Raw genomic sequence first — 9,475 nt, 5'->3', positions numbered from 1 at the left:
TCCTGCCACTTGTCTCCCACTCGGGAAAATGAAACGTGCTGAAATGGAGGCCCAAAGTCAAGGGATATCACAGAGGCTTTACCCTCCCCCCGCCCATGTTCCTTAGGAACATGCTGAGGACTTTGCACATCTCAGTAACAAAAAGGGCACCTTCTGACATGACAACACTTCTAGTGTTCTTGCCCTCAGCTCCAAGTGCCTTGGCTGCCATGAAGTTACACGGGCAGCAGTGGCCTATCCCTCAAGCTATTGCATGATACCACGACACATTAATATAATTAACATTGCTGCTGAATTTGGGGGGTTTCTCCCCCCCCCCCCCCCCGACTCTGTGTCCATTCTGCTACAGAATCCGCAAGGCTTTGGCAATAAGATGCTTCCTGATTTGTTCTTGACCCCAGGAGATATCTGGATAGAGTAATAAATATTATTTTATTTCTTCACTTAGTATTGGTCAGGCTTGTATTGATCTAGGATACTTCCCTACAAGGGTTTCATGAAGAGGCGCTTTAACGGTACAATAGATATTAAAGGCAGTTTGGGCTGCCTGCAATGAACGAGGCCTAGAAACTGGTTTTCTACTACAGGTTTGAGAGCAGATAATCAAAGTGGTCTAATTTGCAAACTGAACATGCAATGGCATCTCCATGGGTGGACTCTGGCCTCTAGGCAAACGTTCCTCTACATCCTCTTCACAGGTCTGGATCCTGGCCCTTGAGAGGACAAAGCTGGCTGGGAGGACAAAGTTTAATACAAACTTTGGCAAGGTTGAATCCAAAGAACTCTACATCCTCAAGTTCTGGTGATGAGATCCGGGAGGAAATATTTTTCTGGAATCTCCACAAAGAATGTAGCGATTCCGATTAATTATTTATGCCCTGCCAACGTATCCCAGAATATCACTGTTGTAAGCAAGACACAAGAAGTAATTCTTCCGCTCTCCTCCACACTAAGGTCTCAGCTGGAGTATTGTGTTCAGTTCTGGGTGCCACATTTCAGGAAACATGTGGACAAATTGGAGAAAGTCCAGAGGCAAGCAACAGCAATGATTAAAGGTCTAGAAAGCATGACCTATGAGGAAAGATTGAAAAAAAAAAAATCTCTTTAGGTCCCTTCCAGTCCTACACTGCTATGATTTGTATTACAGTAGCCATGGCCCTGTTGCCCTAGCCACCGTATACACACACACATAGCAGAGACATTCCCTGCTCCAAAGAGTTTACAATTGAAAGTAGGAGTGTCTTCCTCCTCATTTTCCAGAGCTGGGCTCTCAGAACTCTGGGTTTGTCCTGACTAGCAGCGAGGTCCCTCCTATTCCTTGTGTACCACCGAAACACCAGGGATTGGCTCCGGTAAGCCACAGGCATAGCTACATTGCAATGCAACATTACTACACAAATCCCTAAAGAGTGGTAACCCTCAGTCTACAGACCAAATGGTGATATGCTTATCCACACATTCCTTATGGCAGGCTTGAGCAAGGATGGCTTAAAGTCAGACTCCGATTTCCATCTGAATCATTCATCCAGCCTTACTCCTAACAGATTAACTCCTATTGATGAATGGGCCTTTATTCTCTTTTGGGGGCAGCAACCATGTTGATTGCTCTGAGAGAGGAGACTCCTCAAAACCTTTCTGGTTCATATTTCCAAACTAAGAACTCTCCAAAAACTCAAAAGAAGAGCCATATGGCTGGATTCGCTATTGAACTTCTCTATTGAAACAAGTGTCCCTTGGCATAGGGGGAACTCCTGGATGATGCAAATGTACCAGCTACAGACTCTTGCCTTCTTGCCCCCAGCAGCGTGTTGGGAGTGGGCATGTCTAACCTCCACCGGGACAGCATCCATTAAGATGCTGCAAGCCAATGCCAGATCTTAGAGCTGGGTAAGTGATGTCAGGGCCAAAAGAATTAGGCAGCTAGTTCCACCTCTCTGACGCGCCCTCTCTTCCCCACCCAGATCAAAGCAGAAGAGAGCACCTAGCCCATAGTGTTTGGCAGAAAGACACAAGGTCTTTATTAGATAAAATTAATATAATTCACTTCTAATGACTGTAAACCCCAGCCATTAGTGAAACATTTAATCCTGCAAATAAGAGCGGTGAAGTATGGTGGAGTTTATGATATTAGACCGCATTTCTGTTTTCATGGTTGCACTATTCAGCCTCTGTGTATGTTCACTCTTTCTTTCTGGAGTCCGTTACCCTCAGACCTCCCTGGCTTAAAGCTATTTCCCTTAAATCAAAACAAGTACCATATAATTGACAAGGTTCTGGAGTGTCTTGTTAATCACTCTCTCCAGCAAAGAATAAATGTTGAAAACATATTGATCTTCTCGTCTGGGACCTCGGTTGATCTTGGCTCTAACTCTGAAGTATGATCGAATTGTTTTTAAAGGGACTTCCTTGGATAGCTCAGCAAAGCCATGTTTGATGCAGAGTCGTATTCAGTAAGGACGACTCAGCAAGTCATGTTGCACATCAGTCCACAGGTTCTGCAGGGCATGTTTTCCATTTGACTTGGCCTCATGGGCTTTGCTGTTTTAACTTTTCAACTTCTGGGGGAGAGTTTCTACATTAATATTAATGCCTGTGAAATAAGGATGGGTAAAGATATAAGAACACTTTCTACACATTTATACATACTTGCCAGGGAATCATTCTTAGCATTACCTCTGCCACAGAAGAACAGCGGCGGATTTCAGTGCTTTTCCGCAATGTGAAGACAGTCTCATTTCTTTTTATATATAAATAAAAATCACAGTACTATGTGCCATGTGCCACATGTTGATGGTCATCTTAAGTTATTTATGGTAATTTCCTCAATTTTATTTTGCTTTAGGGTTAAATTATAGATCAGGTAGTTATAGAAATCTTCAGAAGGCAACACAGTCTTTGCTCTATCACTTATTTCATTGTGTAATTTGGCTAGCGTGTATCTCCCTGCTCCCCATCCCGTAGGGAGACCTCTATTGCGGGTTTAACACCTGTGTGATGTAGGCAAGTCACGCTGTATGTCTCCCCCATCTGTAAAATGGGGGATGGGAAGTAACACTCTATTTCACACCTATTTCAAGGAGCTGGTGTGAGAATGAATTGATACTTGTGAAGTGTTCAGATATAATTGTGATGGGGGCTATAAAAAAAGTAGATGCACACAATGGTGAAAAATTAACTAAATGGTGAAGGAAAAAATCTCTCTCGGCTGTAAGGTATCAAAATCCTTAGAAACAGATATTTGGGGAATTACCTGGCTATTTAATATAAATCCCTATAGATTAGTAAATAGATCTACTGCCATGAATGATAAGTGCAAGTTATTTTAAACGACAAATTAAATAATGGGAAATACATCCACTGCATTTACATTAACACAAGTCTGTATAAGTGGTTTTCTAATTATGAAAAATAGGCTTGCCCTTTAAATTCTCAATTCCTATAATTCCCATTGTTTCCTTTTATTAAATAAAATAGGCTGCATAGCACTCTTGAATATTAAAAATAACCCCCTTTGCCAGAAATATAATTCAGTGGCCTCTCTTTTCACATTCAATAACAATCTGTACCAGTGAACGCACTAGGCTTGTAACCTCGTGGTACTGCAGCAGCAGTATTATACTGAAGAATGCTCATTTAATGGAGGCTGGAGTAGGAGCCTATCAGAAAGTGTAATTACTCAGAGCTGACCTTGCAGAATTCTTACAAGGAATGAAATAAATACCTGAATATCAGATTAATAATTGGATTCTGACAAGTTTGCAATTCATAACGGTATATTATCAAAGAGGTGTTTACTCAGCATTGGTGTGAAAAATAGGAAAATTCTTTTGTGCTAGGCATTTTCCAAGTCAGAAAATTGGCTGCGGCCCTGCATCGGGGCTTGTTGGGCTATCTGTAATAAGAGAAATTGTGAGGGGACATCAATATAATTTAAAATTAAGATTACTCGAGAGTGAATGTGCTGCAAGCTAATATATCTTCGATGGGCCGAGGGGCAGGTCATGTTTTATGCTCATTTTCATTGCAAAAAGGGAATTAAATGAATACATTGGAATGAAGAGAGAGATATGGAAGTTCTAGAATCCTGACTCAAGAATGCATCAAATGGTTTAATTTTAAGCATACATTTAAGATTCACTAAATGGGACTTTAGCTTGTGGTAAATCCTTTCTAGATCAGGGCCTAGATACATAACCATTATGGGCTCAGTCCTGCAAGGCCCTTAGCACTTATAGAGAGCAGTGCATACCCTCCACTCCCATTAACATCTGTGGGAATCAGGTGTGCTTAACAACTCACTGGAACTCTCAGCACCTTGCAGGATTGTGGCCTATGCCAGTAATAAGTTCATCTTTGTGTCTCTGGGACTTCCACATCTCCACCTATATCCTAATATAGTCACACACAAAAACAAAGGAAGAATTACATTGGTGCTGTGAGGAACTGTTGGTGGATGATTTATTCTGAATAAGAGCTAACACAAATGTTCTGGTGAATGAGTCATGAGAACATAAGAATAGCCAAACTGGGCCAGAACAATACTCCATCTAGCCCAGTATCCTGTCTTCCAACATTAGCCAATGCCAGATGCTTCAAAGGCAATGAACAGAACAGGGCAATTATCAAGTGATCCATCGTCTGTCATCCAGTCCCAGCATCTGGCAGGCAAAGGCTTAGGGATGCCCGGAGCATAGGGTTGCATCCCTGACAATCTTGGCTAATGGCCACTGATTGACCTATCCTCTATAAATGTATCCCATTCTTTGTCGAACCGAGTTATATTTTTTGGCCTTCACAACATCCCCCGGCAATGAGTTCCAGAGGCTGACTGTGTGTTAGGTGAAGAAATATTTCCTTTAGTTTGTTTTAAACCCGCTACCTATTAATTTCATGGCGTGACCCCTGGTTCTAGTGTTATGTGAAGAGGCAAATAACATTTCCTTATTCACTTTGTCCACACCATCCATGATTTTATCCCCCCGTAGTCATCTCCTTTCAAAGCTGAACAGTCCCAATCTTTTCTCTTCTCATGCAGAAGCTGTTCTATACCCTTAATCATTTTTGTTGCCCTTCTCTGTACCTTTTCCATTTGTAAGAGAGCTATTTTGAGATGAGGTGACCAGAAATGCATGCAGTTTTTAAGGTGGCATACCGTGGATTTGTATGGTGGCATTATGATATTTACTGTCTTATTATCTTTCACTTTCCGAATGGTTCCTAACATTGTTAGCATTTTTGACTGCTGCTGCACATTAAGCGTATGTTTTCAGAAAACTAACCATAATGACCTCAAGATCTTTCTTGAGCTGTAGCAGCTAATTTAGACCCTATCATTTCGTATACATAGTTGGGATTACGTTTTCCCATTTGCATTACTTCGCATTTTATCAACACTGAATATAATCTGCCATTTCGTGGCCCAGTCACCCAGTTTTGGGAGCTCCCTTTGCAGTCTGCTCACGAACCCATCTCTACTTCATTCAAAGGTAATCATCATTCGTAAGTATTTTCCAAGAGTTTGAAAAACATAATTGTCAGGCAACAGGTTTTGTTCTCAGACTGTTCACAGCTAATAAGCAGTGCATGGACAGAGAAGTGGGTCTCTAGAATCAGATGGTAGTATTTCTGCATCCTACTCCGCTCTCTGAAACTTTTTTTAAAAAAAGTATATCAAATAGTGCATAGTGATTAGCGAATACCATGCTTCACGTACTAATTTTGGAGCAAATAAACACTGGTGAAATTGCATTGATTTACAGAGGTGTTCATGGGGACCCGAACTGGACTCTTGTTCACAAAAATATTAATGAATTATTTCTAATTCTAATTGAGGAGTTCTGCCATAAACCTTGGGTTTCTGGGTATACAGCATTTTTACTAAAAACAACAGATGAAGCAAGGAACCAAGCAACCATACAAGCTTATTTCACTATCACCCCCAATGTCCATTACAATCCCTCAAGTCCTGCTTTAACTGAGCACTAAATACTGAAAGCCACTGAGCACTTCCAGTTCTAACTCAATTCAGGTGCTCAGTACACCTTTGCTCAGGATTTATCCCTCAGTACACTCTTCAGAGCATGGATTGTGCCCTGAGCCCCCCTTCCCTGGCTGTGGATGAAGATCTGTCAGAGTAACGCAGGAGGGAGTGATACAAAGGAGGGTATAAGCCATGTGCAACTTACTGGCTTTCCACCAAACTGGTTCCTTTGTACCAGTCCCCAAGGGGTCATCATAGTATCCCAGGATCACAGAGCACAGGGAAGTTACAGGGAAACAGCGTGGCATAAGCGCTACTATGCTAGAATTAAGTCATTGGACAACCCCCCAGCACTGGGGTGATCCTGTTGTAGCCAGCTACAGTGGCATCAGGGCTGGTCCTACAGTGCAATGCTGCTAAATTGCAGCCCAGGTGCACGGCCCATATCTCAGAGGGGTAGCCGTGTTAGTCTGAATCTGTAAAAAGCAACAGAGGGTCCTGTGGCACCTTTAAGCCTAACAGAAGTCTCTTCTGTTAGTCTTAAAGGTGCCACAGGACCCTCTGTTGCTCTTGGCCCATATCTCGTTTGTCTGCAGAATTCCCCCATGCACATTTCTAATAATGTGTAAATAAAAGATAACACTGAGTAATGACAGTAGGCAAGGCTCCCGCAGTTGTGCTGGCTTGGCTATGAAGGTTTGATAGTGCCAATAAAATGATAAAGTCATAATTAGGTTAAAGGCTCTCATGTTATTCATTTTCTAAGCTCCTATGTGATAGTCTGTTAGGCTACATCTTCTGTGATTCCTTCTGGAAAGCAACGTTGCCCTGGTGTTTTTGTAAGCACTCTGTTTTTATGAGGAATAAATACTGTTCTCAGCCCTGAATTTTACAGCAAAGGATCATCACAAAAATCAAGCTATACAATACAATTTCAAATAAAAGCCAAGCCAGGAGCAACAGGATCTTGTACTGTAGGGTAAACATGCTATTTACATGAGGCATAAATAGATGGGAATTGCAGCCACAGAAGGGTTTTTCCTTACTCCATCTATGTATGTAGAGTAAGGGGTCTCTCCATGCACCATTTTCCCCACACGCTTGGTTTGCAAGTGGCAGGGAGGTGGAAGAGGGTTGCACGAGTGATCCCTCTCACATACAGTTGCACATTCCCCCAAAAGGGAGATTCCTCCATGGCTTATAGGAAGAACATAATAACTAGCTGACCTAGTTAATGAGGTGGACCATGGCCCCTAAGATCTCCAAAGGTTATGGGCTGTAAGCTACAAGGAATATCCAACTGCCCTAGCATATTTGCCATAGCCACAATACTAGGTGGTCAGTGAATACCCCACAGCATTCCTTTAGCTGGATCCATATTGCAAGGGACTCATTGGTCTACACCACTGTTCCCTATTACCATACTGGCAGGAAAGGATTTGATCCTTTGCTTCCTAAACCCTGTTGAAGCAATTCTGGTAGAGCACACAGACAAGTGAGTCCAGAAAATATTTCCAAGCTGCAGTTAGTTCCTCTATATGCTACCAGATGAACCTACCTAGCCCAGGGATTGGCAACCTTTGGCACGTGGCCTATCAGGGTAAGCCCCTGGCAGGCCGGGACGGTTTGTTTACCTGCAGAGTTTACAGGTTCGGCCGATCGCGACTCCCACTGGCCTGGAACGGCAAACCGCGGCCAGTGGGAGCCACGATCGACCGAACCTGCGGACACTGCAGGTAAACAAACCATCCTGGACCGCCAGGGGCTTACCCTGATGGGGCCTCATGTCAAAGGTTGCTGATCCCAGACCTAGTCCCTACTGCACCTGGGAATACCTCCTGGGTGCTTAAGGGAAGAGCTAAAAGGACAGCTCTGCTGGAAAGATTGAGCAATGTCTTTGGAAGGTCATTCTCCATGCCTAGGGTGATAGGACTGGGTTGAAACCTATTCTTGGGAGTTCTCTGGTTATACTTTGATTTCTTGCTACATCAGCAATAAAGTAAACTAAAGATTTACACCTTTAGGAAAACAGCTTTCTGACTGCTATTTCATTTATAGTGGTGTTTTTGCCAAGTCATTGGCAACTTACAGTTCTGCTTGGACTAGTCTGCACAACCACATTTTACTGTGTTTAACGTGACTATGAAGTATCAGATCAGCTGACATGGAGCATTGTAATCATTGTAGACCAAGACAAATCATGTTCAGCATTGTGTCTGCCAACTATGATTAAGCTCTCAGGGTTTAATCAATAGCTGACAATTATGGACACCATTTGATCTGGTCTCCAGTGGTCATAAAAATATGGTCAGTATCATGTCAAGTGGTGTGAGAAATGTGCTGGTTGTGCTTTAGAGGATTTTGTGTGAAGATTGTCTTTGGTTTTCATCCAGGCTTTCCTTTGCACAAACCCAAAATCTAAAGTGAATCTTTATTTTTCAACTGAGCTTCACCAGTCCCCAGACCGAGAGTCTAGCATTATGGACCAATTTCTGTGTATGTTGGCCAAACTTATTCAAATCTAGGCTCCCAGCTTCCCAGAAAGATTTTCAAGCATTAGTTGAACTTTTCAGCCATCCATTCCTGAACTTGAACATTTAAGTTCTCCCACATCAGCTGAACTTTCCACCTTTGCAATTTCCCTTATAAGCTTTTCAAAAAGCTCCACTGAAGATGTAGTGCTGGAAGGAACAATGAGTGTTTGCCTTGTAGCTGAAGTTACAGGTGCTGCAACCAGGAGTTGAACTAAATAAAATGGAAACAAATAGAAAATTCGTTCCAATGAAGCATACTTCCCAGTGAACCCACTTCTGCTGTATGCCCTGCAAAATGTCTCTCTAGGGGCCCTCTCCAAGTTGCAATGAACTGCCGGACTCCCATACGGAGCCCAATCAAGAATGTAACAATGATACAGTTAAAAGAATGTTTGAAAGACCTTCTGCTTTCACCCTTCTTTTCAACTCAGTATGGTTGTGTAAAAACAGCAGTAGAAAACAAGATTCAAGTAAGTTCTTCATAGAGTAAGGGCTTATTTAGAGTTATGAGGAAGATCACCTCAGTGAGGGCAAGACTGCTACAAAGGAGAAACAACTTCATTTTTAGTGGCACAGTTTAGGGGACTGGATTGAGAACATCTGCTCTAGCCTGGCCTAGGTTAGCAAAAGATGTTGCCATGTAATGGTTAGTAGTATAATGAATGACCCTACTACCCAGTGTAGTCAGAGAGAGCGAGCGACTGCGCACGAACACGCGCGCCTGGACTTTCACCTCCAAAGGACAGCTTTCCATCACTTAAATTAAGGGAAAAATTATTTTAAGCTAGTAGCCATAGTGGGCTCTTAATTTCTACATGAACCAGCCAGTAGAGGCTGAATAAAACACACTTAGTGTGTTACATTAGCTACAGCAAAGTCAGTAGCAGTGTAAACATCCCCATATTGCCAGTCCTGCTTGCCTCAGTGGTGGCTTAGGAAAAACGTCTTTAGAAGAAAGAGG

At 42.5% G+C, this 9,475-nt stretch overlaps 1 long non-coding RNA gene across 1 annotated transcript in view; it reads right to left on the bottom strand.

The window, feature by feature from the left end:
• Positions 1-1,938: 1,938 nt before the first annotated feature.
• Positions 1,939-9,475, bottom strand: part of LOC135974235 (uncharacterized) — a 29,530-nt gene continuing 21,993 nt past the window's right edge. Inside the window, exon 3 of the long non-coding RNA XR_010591457.1 lies at positions 1,939-2,590. This is a non-coding gene — a long non-coding RNA (uncharacterized LOC135974235). The remainder of the gene's footprint in view (positions 2,591-9,475) is intronic.

Source organism: Chrysemys picta, chromosome 11 (genome assembly GCF_011386835.1).
Source record: "Chrysemys picta bellii isolate R12L10 chromosome 11, ASM1138683v2, whole genome shotgun sequence".
NCBI lineage: Eukaryota > Metazoa > Chordata > Testudines > Emydidae > Chrysemys > Chrysemys picta.
This window is presented reverse-complemented; position numbering and strand designations above follow the sequence as displayed.